At 37.4% G+C, this 14,523-nt stretch overlaps 1 protein-coding gene across 2 annotated transcripts in view; it reads left to right on the top strand.

The window, feature by feature from the left end:
- LOC139443076 (homeobox protein Nkx-2.2a-like) overlaps positions 1 to 14,523 on the top strand; it is a 37,822-nt gene that overhangs the window by 5,816 nt on the left and 17,483 nt on the right. The window contains exon 1 of one of the 2 annotated variants that reach the window (XM_071224007.1): positions 5,961 to 5,995. The exons of the other annotated variant lie outside the window; for it this stretch is intronic. The gene's annotated coding sequence lies outside the window, so the exon portion shown is untranslated. Of the gene's footprint in view, positions 1 to 5,960; positions 5,996 to 14,523 lie in introns of those variants that run through there. 2 annotated transcript variants of the gene reach the window in all.

Genomic DNA, 14,523 nt, shown 5'->3' with positions numbered 1-14,523 from the left:
ATTTTAAGTCCATTGTTTGACTAAAAGCACCCATATTTGCATATATATTTTGCTTTGTTGAACATACAATCCACTAACGATTACCGAACTGCGTGAAGCACGGATCAAAGGGAGAATAGAAGTTTAATAGCTGTGTGAGTAATGGGTTCAAGACTCGGAAGACAACAAGACAAGAACGCTCCACTTCATAAACGTTTAGATTAGTGTGGTGTTTTAAGTACGGGGAACTTAGTAACAATTTCAAATAATGTTTAATTCATCAATAATTTTCATGTACATTATATGGTTCACGGTAATTTATTTTATAAGAGTTTCCATTCAATATCAAACATGAATGTGAGTCTTCATTGAGCCATACTTACCAGAATGGACATGCATCTATAGCTAAATTATAGGGGGTAGCCAAGTGGCTAAAGAGTTTGCTGGTCACTCTGAAAGCCCTTCTGATGTCCACCGCCTTGATTGTGCTGTGATATTGCTAAAAATGGAGAAAAACCTCACTCACTCACTCACTGCAAGAAGTGCATTATAATGCCGAGTGGCAATCTATCTGGTGAACTTGCCACTATATCGTTGACACACCAATAAATTGCACAATACTTTATTTCCAGTTGTTATTCTCTTGGGAAGACCAACAACGGTGCAGGCGAAGATACAACGTAACAATGAATTAATAAATTAATGATATATTACATCATTTTATCATACACATTACCAGTTACTTCAAATAGAAAGTCCTTATGGGTGCCTTCTTTGTCCGCGGACTCTGTGGATGTGCATACATTTAGGAATGAGGAAATCATGTACAAATCATGATGAAAGCTGTGATTTATTTGATTTAAACATATTTATTCACAAGCAGTATAAATCCCCATCTTATTAAAAAAAATTAAAAATGGAGAGAGAGAGAGAGAGAGAGAGAGAGAGAGAGAGAGAGAGAGAGAGAGAGAGAGAGAGAGAGAGGGAGAGAGAAGGGGAGAGATGCCTATAATACAAACTACCTCACACATCACATATTCAGGTTGCAAAAGTATTTCTCTATATACCTGTACAATACAAAATACCACACACACCACATATTCAAGTCTCATATGTATATCTCTGTATACCTGTACAATACAAAATACCACACACACCACATATTCAAGTCTCATATGCATATCTCTGTATACCTGTACAATACAAAATACCTCACACATCACATATTCAAGTCTCATATGTATATCTCTATATACCTGTACAATACAAAATACCTCACACACCACATATTCAAGTCTCATATGTATATCTCTGTATACCTGTACAATACAAAATACCTCACACATCACATATTCAAGTCTCATATGTATATCTCTATATACATGTACAATACAAAATACCTCACACACCACATATTCAAGTCTCATATGTATATCTCTATATACATGCAAGATATATTCAAATACAATAAAAAGCCAATGTAACAAAGCATTCGTTTGCCTAAGATGTTCAACTTGACTTAATGACTTCACCTTCACCATGGATATTTTCAAGACAACACATCTTAATTATGACCCTGTAAAACCATAAATGTTTAAGATTGAATACATTCGTGACACAGTATATTGAACCACTGCTTATATACGAGATAAATTAATTGCACACATTAATACATCTCTGTCTACATAATATAGATGTAACATACATGACTAAACCACTGTCTACGTAACAATGATGTGACAGGCATTAATAAAAGCAACAAAACCCTTTTCATATTCATAAGAAATCTCTGCCAAAAGCAGAACCATTCCGACAATATCATGAGCATGCGTTTTCAAATCAACATCCAATAGTGATGATAACAGGTGTTCGCGAAAAGGTGAGCGTATCCTGTCCCATCGGCGTCACCCGTCACAAACACATGCAAAAGCAAGTCATTTGTTCACCTGAAAAAACACGGGAACATGGTACAAGTCAAAATAGGGATTTGCATCGGACATATTTCTTTGTCACTTATGCGTCAAATTTGGAAATGCCCTCTAAATTTCTACCATAAAACATTTTGAAAGCTGCTAAGTCCTTGAATGCCGTATGTTTGATCAAACAATTTGTTAGCAAGAGTCGCATGACATTTTTGGAAATCTTCGTAGAAACAACATGCCCGATTGTACCTTGGAGCTGTTGAAATATTGCTCGACATAAAGGGAAAGTTGACTATTGGAATGTTGAAGTCCTTCATACCTGAAGCTTAACTTAAACTTCTTGGCCAAATTACCTTGTTTGGACTTGGCCAAACCACTGCCTATAAAAGAAATATATGACACAAATTAATAACCCCCTGTGAATATAATAACGAAGTGACAAATTAATAAACTACTGTCTACACTAATGAGATGAGACACACATTAATAAACTACTGTCTGCGGAAATCAGATGTGACACGCATTAATAACTCGCCGTCTAAATGATAAAGATGTGACACGTATGAATAAACTAATATCTACATAAAACAGCTGTAATATTGTTAACATAATAAAGATGTGACACACATTAATAAACTAATATCTACATAAAACAGCTGTAATATTGTTAACATAATAGAGATGTGACACACATTAATAAACTAATATCTACATAAAAAAAGCTGTAATATTGTTAACATAATAAAGATGTGACACACATTAATAAACTAATATCTACATAAAACAGCTGTAATATTGTTAACATAATAGAGATGTGACACACATTAATAAACTAATATCTACATAAAACAGCTGTAATATTGTTAACATAATAAAAATGTGACACACATTAATAAACTAATATCTACATAAAACAGCCGTGACATTGTTAACATAATAAAGATGTGACACGCATGAATAAACTAATATCTACATAAAACAGCTGTAATATTGTTAACATAATAAAGATGTGACACACATTCATAAACAACTGTCTACATAATAAAGATGTGACACACATTAATAAACCACTGTCTATATCATAAAAATGTTACACATGTTACTAAACCATTGTCTATATTATAATTATGTTACACACATTAACAAACACTCTCTATATGATAAAATGTTACACACAATTATAAACCATTGTCTGTATAATAAAAATGTTACACACATTAATCAATCATTGTCTATGTGATAATGAAGTGACACACATTAATAAATCCCACTGACAATGTTTGAAGATTTTGACATACTCACCCGTCCTCCAGGTCTACCCCTACCCCAAACACCTTAGTGATACCTCCACACACAAGTCCCAGGTGGATTGCCACAGTTTTAAAACGTCAAATAGATTAGCTGGAGGCTGGTCTCTGACCATCATCCCTTGACTCTACAGGAAACCGACAGCTACATACATGTGTAGCCCTGTACCCCGGCCATCAGTGGAACTCGGTCCCTTCTCTTCACACGTATAAGTCCTTCATTGATGTCGTTTAAGATGGCTTGGTTGCAGGGACCCTGGGGCGTGCATTGGATGATCTCTAGACACGAAAACTGTGTACATTGCGCTTGTTGCCTATAACCTGGATAGTATTCCCAATTGTAAGATGAGGGTGATGTAGTGTGCAGGTAAACGGCTTCAGTTTGATATACGATTAATGCATGTGGTTCAAATGAAGTAAATGCAGAGTGTAATATTTAACTAGGACATCTGCACACACTGGAACAGGACGGTATTTGACTTGCGGCTGATTGTACGATGGCATACTAGGATAACATGACAGGTAAATTTTTTTTTGATATATATAAATATTTATATTTTGTCTATAATGTGTGTGGTTGACCTATCTGTCCCCACACCCATATAATACACCCTACTTCATCCGGACGGACTGGATGGATATATATTACCGCCCACACTAACAGGAACAATCTGTGTCTGACGGGTGCCACCGCTAAGGCAGGATACGTTAAACTTTTTGCGAACACCTAGTACCATCATTATTTAAGTGACGAACTCGTTATGGCAAGAGCTATCTGCACATCTTTCTTAAACTGTAAATACCTTCAAAGTGTTAAACATATCGTGAATTTTTAGGGGATTTTATCAGGTAAATATTTGCCTTGCTTTTGCATGTGTTTGTGACGGTTGCCACCGCTGCGGCAGGACACGCGCACCTTTTGACAAACATCTGTTCTCACCATTATTTAATAGCGATTTCATAAACACATGATCATGGTATAGTTGGAATTGTACAATCGAGTTGGGTTTAACGCCGCTTTTAACAGTATTCCATTTATATCGCGGCGTGCAGCTTAATGTGGGAGGAAAGCCCGAAGTGATGCAGGTCTCTGACGTTTACCACTTCGGTGAAACCAACGAGCACGGGTATGGTGCTGACAAACCTAGAAACATAATCGGGGCGAATCGGGATTCGAACCCACAATCTTAGGTTTCTGGCGTGTCCAAGGGACGCAACTCTTCACAGCGAATTGCGGCGCCTTAGACGACTGGGCCACCCGTGCCCCCGGAGACTTCTTATGACCATGGAGATGATAGTAAGGAGTATCATGGCGAGTATGATAAATAATCATAGTAATAAAAACATTAAAATGTATTATTTTTACGTATATTGTTCTACATATTGTAAACTAGAAAAATTATTACGGCATTGTGTGGATAAAAAGGCCTTTTCGAGTGACGTCATTTTCCGGAGCTATTTTCTTGAAAGACATTTACAGATAATGATTATATTTTTGCTGATAACCAAGTCAGATGTATTTCCCCAACAATCTAAAAACGCCTGCATCGGCATCCTTAGTTGAACCTTACAAGACTAAAACGAATCACCTTTACTTAATTATGAACTGTAAATTGATTCCGTGTCAAAATTTCGTTCAACAACTACGGTACGAACTAATACTTAAGTCATACCCTACAAACCACAGTTTGTTTATAATATGACATATCAAAACACATCATCCTTTCTTTAGATTGTTCCTTCTGGAGTTGCTGGTCATACTGCCAGTTTTGTGAACCAAGTCAGTCCTCCAAACTATCATTTAGGCTTCGTTATCGGAGAGGTTCTAAAGAATATGATAAGCGGTTAATATAGTCAATAACTAACATCCAAGTAGCCCCGGAGATCAGTCAACACTTCACGCCTCCTGTATGTAATATTGCAGGTTTCGTTGTTATAGGACAAGGGCGATAAGAAATAGTTTCTATCCTTTACGATTGGGCACGAACTTGCGTTATCTTTGTACTGTGATTACATATAAACTTGGTACAAACCCGTAAAACACTACACCCGTTAAACGCAATGCTGGGCAACTTGGGGTTCTTTTTTTCAACACAACTCCCTTCAGTGTCGATGTCGTAAAACGAGTTGACAAGAAAAGGAAGATTTACAGGGGTGGTGATTATAGTCTTAGGCTTTCCCCTTTACTTACACTTCACGACTGCCGTAAAGTGGCTGAGGACATGCGTAGTTGGGCCAACAGCACGCCTCGTGGGCATAGAGGAGCGAACAACGTCTAAATTGATTTGATTTCACGACTGCACAGAACAGCACTCATTACAGAGGACTTCTGAAGATGTTTTAAACCCGAGTTAAGAAAGTTTCGATGAAGCTTAGGGCACAACAGTCAAGGCATGTATACCGGTGCCGGATATCGGTGATGACAATGTCTGCTATTAAGGCTGAATTACTGCCTACTCGAGCCCCCCTTACTGGAGCATACATCAAGTGCTTCATGGCGTGCCCGCAACGTCACAGCACTTGTATTAATCCCACTTACATGTTGTACAAGATTCCTAATATTCAGTGTTAAGCTGATTTAACCGCGAGTGAAAGCAATCATATGTGACTTATTGGCTACCTGAACTCGGCACAGCAGGGAAGGCCTTGGCCGAACCAGATCTGAAGCTACGCCATTAATTTGGAAGCACTGAAAATACTATTGACGCTGGCATGGGATATGCATATTGTACACACAGTTATCAGCGCGTATGAAATATGCAGACAGGCACGTAAGCATTTAAAGAAGTAAGCATTTAAAGAAGTAAGCATTTACAGAAGTAAGCATTTAAAGAAGTAAACATTAAAAGAAGTAAGCATTTAAAGAAGTAAGCATTTACAGAAGTAAACATTTAAAGTAGTAAGCATTAAAAGTAGTAAGCATTTACAGAAGTAAACATTAAAAGAAGTAAGCTTTTAAAGAAGTAAGCATTAAAAGAAGAAAGCATTTAAAGAAGTAAGCATTTAAAGAAGTAAACATTAAAAGAAGTAAGCTTTTCAAGAAGAAAGCATTAAAAGAAGAAAGCATTAAAAGAAGAAAGCATTAAAAGTAGTAAGCATTTAAAGAAGAAAGCATTAAAAGAAGTAAGCTTTTAAAGAAGTAAGCATTTAAAGAAGTAGGCATTAAAAGTAGTACGCATTAAAAGTAATAAGCATTTAAAGAAGTAAACATTAAAAGAAGTAAGCTTTCAAAGAGTGAGTGAGTGAGTATGGTTTTACGCCGCTTTTAGCAATATTCCAGCAATATCACGGCGGGGGACACCAGAAATGGGCTTCACACATTGTACCCATGTCTGGAATCGAACCCGGGTCTTCGGCGTGACAAGCGAACGCTTTAACCACTAGGCTACCCGACTGCTCCAAGCTTTTAAAGATGTAAGCATTTAAAGAAGTAAGCATTAAAAGAAGTAAGCTTTTAAAGAAGAAAGCATTTAAAGAAGTAAGTAGATCTGATGAACTGGTGGTTGATAGCATGAGCAACAATCTTGGTACGGTGACAGACCTACCACCTGACACCGAGATTAGGAAGATAAGTAAATAGGTACCGAAAGGCAATATTCCAGCTTTATGACGGCGGTCTGTAAATAATCGAGTCTGACTGACACCATGAACATCGATCTACCCGATCCCGTTATTCTCTTCTTACAACAATCATATTCGCCTCTTACGGCAAGCATGGGTTGATGAGGACTATTTTCTACCAGGATCTACCGTAGCCATACAAGATAAATGAACCGACAATTCATAAAAAATATATTTTTTATACAACAAATTTGAAAAGGCAACAAAAGAGGTAAGGAAAAAGATAGCAAACGGGTAAACAAACAGCTAAAACGAAGACTAGCATGGTCGCATTGCCATGGAGGCAGGTTGTCAATAGGAAAGAGGTAAGCAAGCAGTCACCATGAGTGTAGGTAAGAGAACAGGTATAGAGATGGCTGGTAAGCAACCAGGCACCATGAGGGTAGGTAAGAGAACAGGTATAGAGATGGCGGTTAAGCAAGCAGTCACCATGAGGGTAGGTAAGAGAACAGGTATAGAGATGGCGGGTAAGCAAGCAGTCACCATGAGAGTAGGTAAGAGAACAGGTATAGAGATGACGGGTAAGCAAGCAGTCACCATGAGAGTAGGTAAGAGAACAGGTATAGAGATGGCGGGTAAGCAAGCAGGCACCACCTGGTGTCATCGCTGGTTGTTGGCGGTTCATGGATGCATGCTCATGATGTGGCTGGAATCGTGAAATCGACTCTGATTTTGGCAGTGGTTTCTTATGGCCATGGAAAGGGCTTTGTCACATTTATCAACAGTAAATGTCATTTGCACATTGGGACTAACAGGTGACTAAGAGCATTAAACAAGAATAATGAAATGATTCAAGGTTGTAACGATATATATATATATATATATCTCTCTCTCTCTCTCTCTCTCTCTCTCTCTCTCTCTCTCTGTGTGTGTGTGTGTGTGTGTGTGTGTATATATACACATATATATATAGTTACAAACTTAAAGAAGAAGAGCCGTTGAACGGCGAAAGATCTTGTGTGGATAGAGGAATAAGCACGCATATCTGGTATATATATATATATATATATAGAGAGAGAGAGAGAGAGAGAGAGAGAGAGAGAGAGAGAGAGAGAGAGGGGGGAGAGAGAGTATATATATACATATATATACACTCTCTCCCCTCTCTCTCTCTACATATATATATATATCGGGTATAAATACGTGGAGTCACACAATTACCTTTAGGTTGTTATCAAATGTAAATACACTTCTATATCAAATCAGCTTACTTTGGCATAGTTAACAAAGATGTCACTTCTTGTTATCCATCTTACGGAAATGGCAGTGTTTTTGTTCGGTGCGATGGAAAACACGACCACACATTAGCTCTGATTAATATTCACGTGTCGTGAGGTCAACTATCAAGGCAGCTGACAACCAATCAACTGACAATACCCCGACGTAATAGCGTTTTAAATATTGACTCAGTCTGATAACACAAGGGGTTAGATGTAAAAGTGTACACAACTCTAATTTCACGTCGATATTTCTAATCGAATAACGTTTGCTTTTCAAACGAAGTAAGTGGCAAATTCTTCCATCGCGAACCACGCCGATCACGAAGTGGGCCTACATTCCATACCTCAGGGCTCAGGAGAGAGCCCAGCGTCCGATCAGCCCCATCCCGAAAGACGGGACCTGGGTGCCGAACGTGAAGAGGGTTGGGATAAAACTCATACCTATATGCGTCAACTGTTTGTGTTTGGTAGACAAAGTTGACTTTTTATCAGGAAAACATGTCCATTACCTCGTTGCGTTACTTCCAAGCTGAGTGTATGACCCGAGAGGACAAATGGCTACATTTAAGGGTCAAAGCAACCGGCGGGACTGATAGTGGTAGAGGGGCTCTGTGATAAACACGAGTGACCTCGAGTTGAACATAATGTTGTATGTAGTTAGAGAATCGTGTGAAGTCTGCTTAGAAAAGCCTTGTCTGGAGAGTTGGGTTGTTTTTACGGTTTTAAATGAAGGGTATTTTATATTACCTTTTTAACACTAAGTGTATATCATTGTATAAATTATGTATGTCCATAGTGTAAATCTAGGTGTGGACTGTTTCGACAGTTCTTCGTGCCACTTTATGTTTTCAAACCGCCATTATATATTTACATACATGAATTACTTACATTTGACTCTTGTTCAAATGTTTGATGGGGTTGTAACATTCCAGGTCTCAGTAAGGTTTTATGATAGACTTGTGGAGGACATTTCAAATTTGACGCTCAAAATGATATCCGATGCAACTCACTATTTTAACTTCTACCATATGCTTACGTGTTGTTTTTAAAAAACAACAACAATTGCCTTTGCGTGTCTTTGTGACGGGGCACCAGTGGGACAGGATACGCTAACCTATTCGTCAAGACCTGCTATATGATAGCCATTGATAAACACATGATTATAATATATTCGGAATGGTACAACGGATCTTATGATTATGAAAATGCGTTGTCGCTTATATTACATATATGACAAATAATCAGAATATTTTTTAACTATCCCATTATGTTATGTGCCGGTTACAGAATGACAAAGAGAAATGTCAAGTTTGGTTCATATTGACTGAATCATGGTTTCGACTTGGTAACTATGAATTTACCTGCAAAGGATTGAGGGTTTTCCTCGTTTTGTTACTACATGTTTTTCTGAATTTATTGTTTTATTTATATGTATAACAATACGTTATATTTTTACAGAGATACCCTAATCCATTCAGAGAGTGTAGGGTTATATTGTAGTTCACAATATTACACCCAAACCACGGAGGCCAGTATGTTATGGGACCTGAACCAACCAAACCGGTGGTCGATAGTGTGAGCAAACATATTGATCACTGTTTATTTCCCAGTCGTTTGACCATCATATCTTAGGCTTAGGGTATGGGAACAATGAGGTATTTGGGTATTGAGTTATTTAGGATCTGTGCTGGCCCGGACGTCAACTGGACATCAGAACGCTAATGGATTTTCGTGTATTTCAACAGTTTGATAACAGAGTATTCACGCGTGAGATATTCAAAACGTGTGCTCAGTCTAGTCACTTACATGAATCAGCACATACCCGTTAATACCGTATAACATTTACCAATAGCATATGTACTTAAACAGACATTAATTTGTGTATATGAATACATATGTCAACGTTATATAGCCTTAACTGATTGAAACACCTGTACGCATGTACCCACACATACACGCGCTCAAAGCACAGATATGGTTAAACATAACTCTTACTTCCGTCCTTTTCGCGAAGACCTGGTATCATTACTATTTGATAGTGATTCATAAACACATGCTCATGATATAGTCCAAATTGTAGATCGACTTTGCTTTACGTGGAGATTTCTATTGGATATTGAAAGGGTTTTGGCTTTATTTTCAATAATCAATTAAATTAATAATTTATTTTAACTATTTTAGTTTTAAACTAAAAGTAAAGTAAATCACGGTCAGAAATACTATAAGAATCTGCTTCATTAAACCACAAACATGAATTGCTGAATAAGCAGTTTACACTTTTCCCCAATATATTCGCCAACTAATATCCTTACTTAAACTTGAGATGCATAGGTCATGCTGAAATTTAATAAATATGTCAGACACTATGAACATGAATTCTAAAATAACCAGATAACGACTATTAAAAAATACCAATAACACAAAACAATAGCTGTATAGTGAGTGCATGTTTATAGTGCTTAAACTAGTCCCATTGCAACACAATAGGGGAGGGTTTTAATTCCCCGCCATATGGTATAATCAAATATATAACAACGATAAGGAAGAAAATCGGTTCGCCGGATGACAACCCCAGTACGCGTGTATCACAAAATAAATATTCAAAAAGTCTGCCAGAAGCCCACGCGAATGAAGTTGGCTGGCTACGTCTTAACTCAAGGCGGATCTAACCGTTGAATTTATTATATGATTGTAATAACCCCGACTCGACCCAAGCCTTGTTGTACTTGCCAGGCGAGTTGGAAAAAGTGACGGCCCCGAGAAACAAAGGTGGGAGATACCTACCTCACCAACACCCGTCTAACAGTCTCATCAAAGACTATATAATTTGCCCTCAGATAGCACCCACAATGGTTATCTGGTTAGAGAGAATGTATTAGGACGCCCGGTCCTCGACAAGCGAGTGGCCCCGAGATTACAAACTAAACGAAGAATCGCAGTGAGAACCTAGGCAAACAGAGCGGACGAGCTTGAAGTGATCAATCTCATCTTAGAGTAAGAGGCATCACAGGCCCACGAGAGCTCTTTCACTAAGCTCAAATCAATGAGAAGTCTTTATTGTACTGCTCTTGTGTACTTACAGCAACGTTAAGTACTGGCACCTTGGGAATCTTTTAAAGAGGAGCAAATCACAACAGTTTACATTTAGATACACAAGTATAAGAGTTAAACCACATTTCAACAATACTTGATGAAAGTATTAAGCATTCATACTTGATGAAGACTTAAAGGGGCTCTGAAAGGCCAATTTTTATCATGCATTTTCTGAAGTCACATGTCTGTACAGTGATTCGGGTCATACTTATTATTGTTGCTGAGTTGTGTTTTACAGTCACGCCCTTAAACGATTTGAGAGAACAAGTAACATGTATTTAAACACTGGAAGTGTAGTATTTGCATTCAAAGTGAGGCTTTAAGGCAATAAGGGTTTTGACATCACTTCAACAGTATGAAAACACACATATACATGTACTTACAAATAACCACAGAAATATATGAAAAATACAAGTAAATAATATGATTTGATAACATGTTAGTTTTATGTGAATATCTGAAGCAATACATGGAAAATGATAAGATATTCGTACAATAGATGCACTTCATTTCTGTAATCTTTGGACGTAAGTAACGAATCTTTATTATGCAAACATTTCGCAAATTCAATAATCCTGCAAAATACGTGGCCACATGGTACCCTGGTTGTTAATAGCCTTCCATGACGCTAGTCATAATTCTTGTGATTCATCGAAGTGGCTTTCCCATGTGTTGGGTATTTACTCTGGGGTCCGCCATAAATCCACGTCTTTCCCGGGCTGACACATAACATATAAAGTCAATTGGGTGTTTCGCTCAGGGTACAGGGTTGTGTACATGTAGACTTTCTTTAGCCTTGTGCCTCCTTTAGCCCGCTCCTAGCCACACCCTCTCTCACTCCTTAGTTCAAGGAATGTCGTGGTTGTGAGGTCGTGCTGCAGTTGTAGCTGGAGGTTGATGACAAGACTGTTGAAGGTATTTAGTGAACTGTAGTCGGGTAACATATATACCGAATGGATGTGAGTTTTTTTTACTTTTCTTTGTCTCGCTCTAAAGATATGTATGTTATCAGTCTTGATCTTGTAGTTTCTCTGTTTGATTTTGAAAAGTTCGATGTGGACGTTATTGAACAAGTTAAATTCTGTTGTATGTATATGTTTATATGATTACGCTGTAGATTATGTAAAGGTGTACCATAATTTAATATGGTGTGTGAGCCTCTGCTCTATAAATAGGTACTCGGTTCCAGGATCTAGTGCCCATTTCCAGTCTAGATGGGTTTATATATATTATTATTATTATTATTATTATTATTATTATTATTATTATTATTATCATCATCATCATCATCATCATCATCATCATCATCATCATCATCATCATCATCATCATCATCATCATCATCATCATTATTATTATTATTATTATTATTATTATTATTATTGTTGTTGTTGTTGTTGTTTGTGGTGTTGGTGATGGTGTTGATGGTGGTGGTGTTATTACCATGTAAATACGACAATCAATAACTGATAGAACGATGTACAAGTTAGTTATACTACACTACTACTACCACTACTATCACTGCTTCTGCAACTACTACTACTTCTACTACTACTAAAAATAATAATAATATTAATAATTAAAGAGATAAAACCATTTCCATAAACGTAAGAAGTATCTGCCAAAAGCATAGTCGATTGTACGATTCCGACCATATCATAAGCATGTTTTTAAGAATCACTATCAGGTAGACAAAGGGTTTGGAGTAACAAGAATTGCTTCGGACGTCAATAGGCCCGAGCCTTTTCCCCTAGTATTTAACATCTACATTTGTGTGTGTTTTTTAAACTATGGGACATGAGGCTGAAACTGCGCTTCGTCCTGTGTCATTCCGTATCATTATGATCACAGGGACAATGCTATAGTAAATCATCACTTATTCATAACATATTAGTTCTATAACCATTTTGATAATGATCCTAATTCATGTATAACGTGTATGCAGGCATGCAAGATGTACAATATATGTGTTTGTCAGGATGTACATCTGCATGACTTTGGTTATATATTGTTGGCCAAGTTATCATGTTTTGGTAATTTGTAACAAATATGCCACCAAAAGCCTACATTTTAAATGATGTCCTATAAAATAACGTCTCCTGTTTTCAAACACAGGATGTTTGCTAGGGACATATGTTCGATATCGATTTGTATTGTGACATGAATGCTGTAGGCGGGTGTATGACGCAGTGTTGGACTGCTGTGGCTCTAGGTGTGCTTCCAGGTGAATAAGGATTACTCCATGCTTACAGCATATGCATATCCGTGTAGGGGGTTTCACTCAATGCTTCAAAGACGGTATCAGGCTTATCAGACGTCTGAAGGACAAGTGTACCCCATGCATACATTATCGATGTAGAAATCATTTGTTTGGCTTGCTTCCGATAAAGCCGGTCGTGCCTACCCTTTTCGCGAACACCTGGTGTCATCACTGATTTTCAGTGATCCATTCGTATGATTTGTGTCACTATTTTGCATATCGCGCTAAATGAAATCTCTTTCGGCAGATAACCAAGACTGATTATTCTCTGGTGTTGAAGTATTGAATATATTTAGAATTGTGTATTGTTGTTATATGTTTGAGAGAAGCTCGGGAGCCTGGTGGTTGCGACAACCGTTCTTTTTGCTGACATCCCAAGTGCGATTATCAACATAGGTACAATGAAGCGGTTCTGCTTGTCCCCGGATTATATTTGAAATGTGCTAGAGGCGGCGTAAAAACATAATCACTCTTTCTGTTTGCCTCATTGTAGTTATTTATAATAATAATAGTTATAATAATAAAAGCGACAAAACCCTTTCCATATTCATAAGAAATCTCTGCCCCAAACAGTGCTGCTGTTGAGTGTGTCTCTTCCGGTCTGGTTGGACTCAGTTTCTTGTGATCGAGGCACAAGTATGGCTACTCCTAAATCTTGGTAGTTTTTCTGTAATATATTTTTAGCACCCTTTCTTAACACCTTGTCCTAAAAAAGGTTGGGATATAAATAGGACACTATTTGTAATAATTAACTCATTAGTTAATGTCGTGGTTGTGAGGACGTGTTGCAGTTGAAGCTGGAGGTTGATGCCAAGACTGTTGAAGCTATTTAGTGTATTGTAATCGGGGAAACATATACAGAATATAAAAACTGAATATGTTTATTTACTTTTCTTTGTCACGCTATAAAGATATGTATGTGATCAGTCATGAACTTGTAGTTCTCTATTTCAGTTTAAAAAGCAACCATTCTAAAAACATTGTTCAGAAAAGGGTTTGGAAAACAACAGAACAGATTTCTAATAATTCATTCACGACCAATTCCAAAGTGAAAAGGGCAATCCCATGTATTACCATATACATGTAGTATATTCCACGTGATCGTGATCTTTCACAATAAT

Source organism: Haliotis cracherodii, unplaced genomic scaffold (genome assembly GCF_022045235.1).
Source record: "Haliotis cracherodii isolate W230 unplaced genomic scaffold, xgHalCrac1.p SCAF_5, whole genome shotgun sequence".
NCBI classification, from domain to species: Eukaryota; Metazoa; Mollusca; class Gastropoda; order Lepetellida; family Haliotidae; genus Haliotis; species Haliotis cracherodii.
This window is presented reverse-complemented; position numbering and strand designations above follow the sequence as displayed.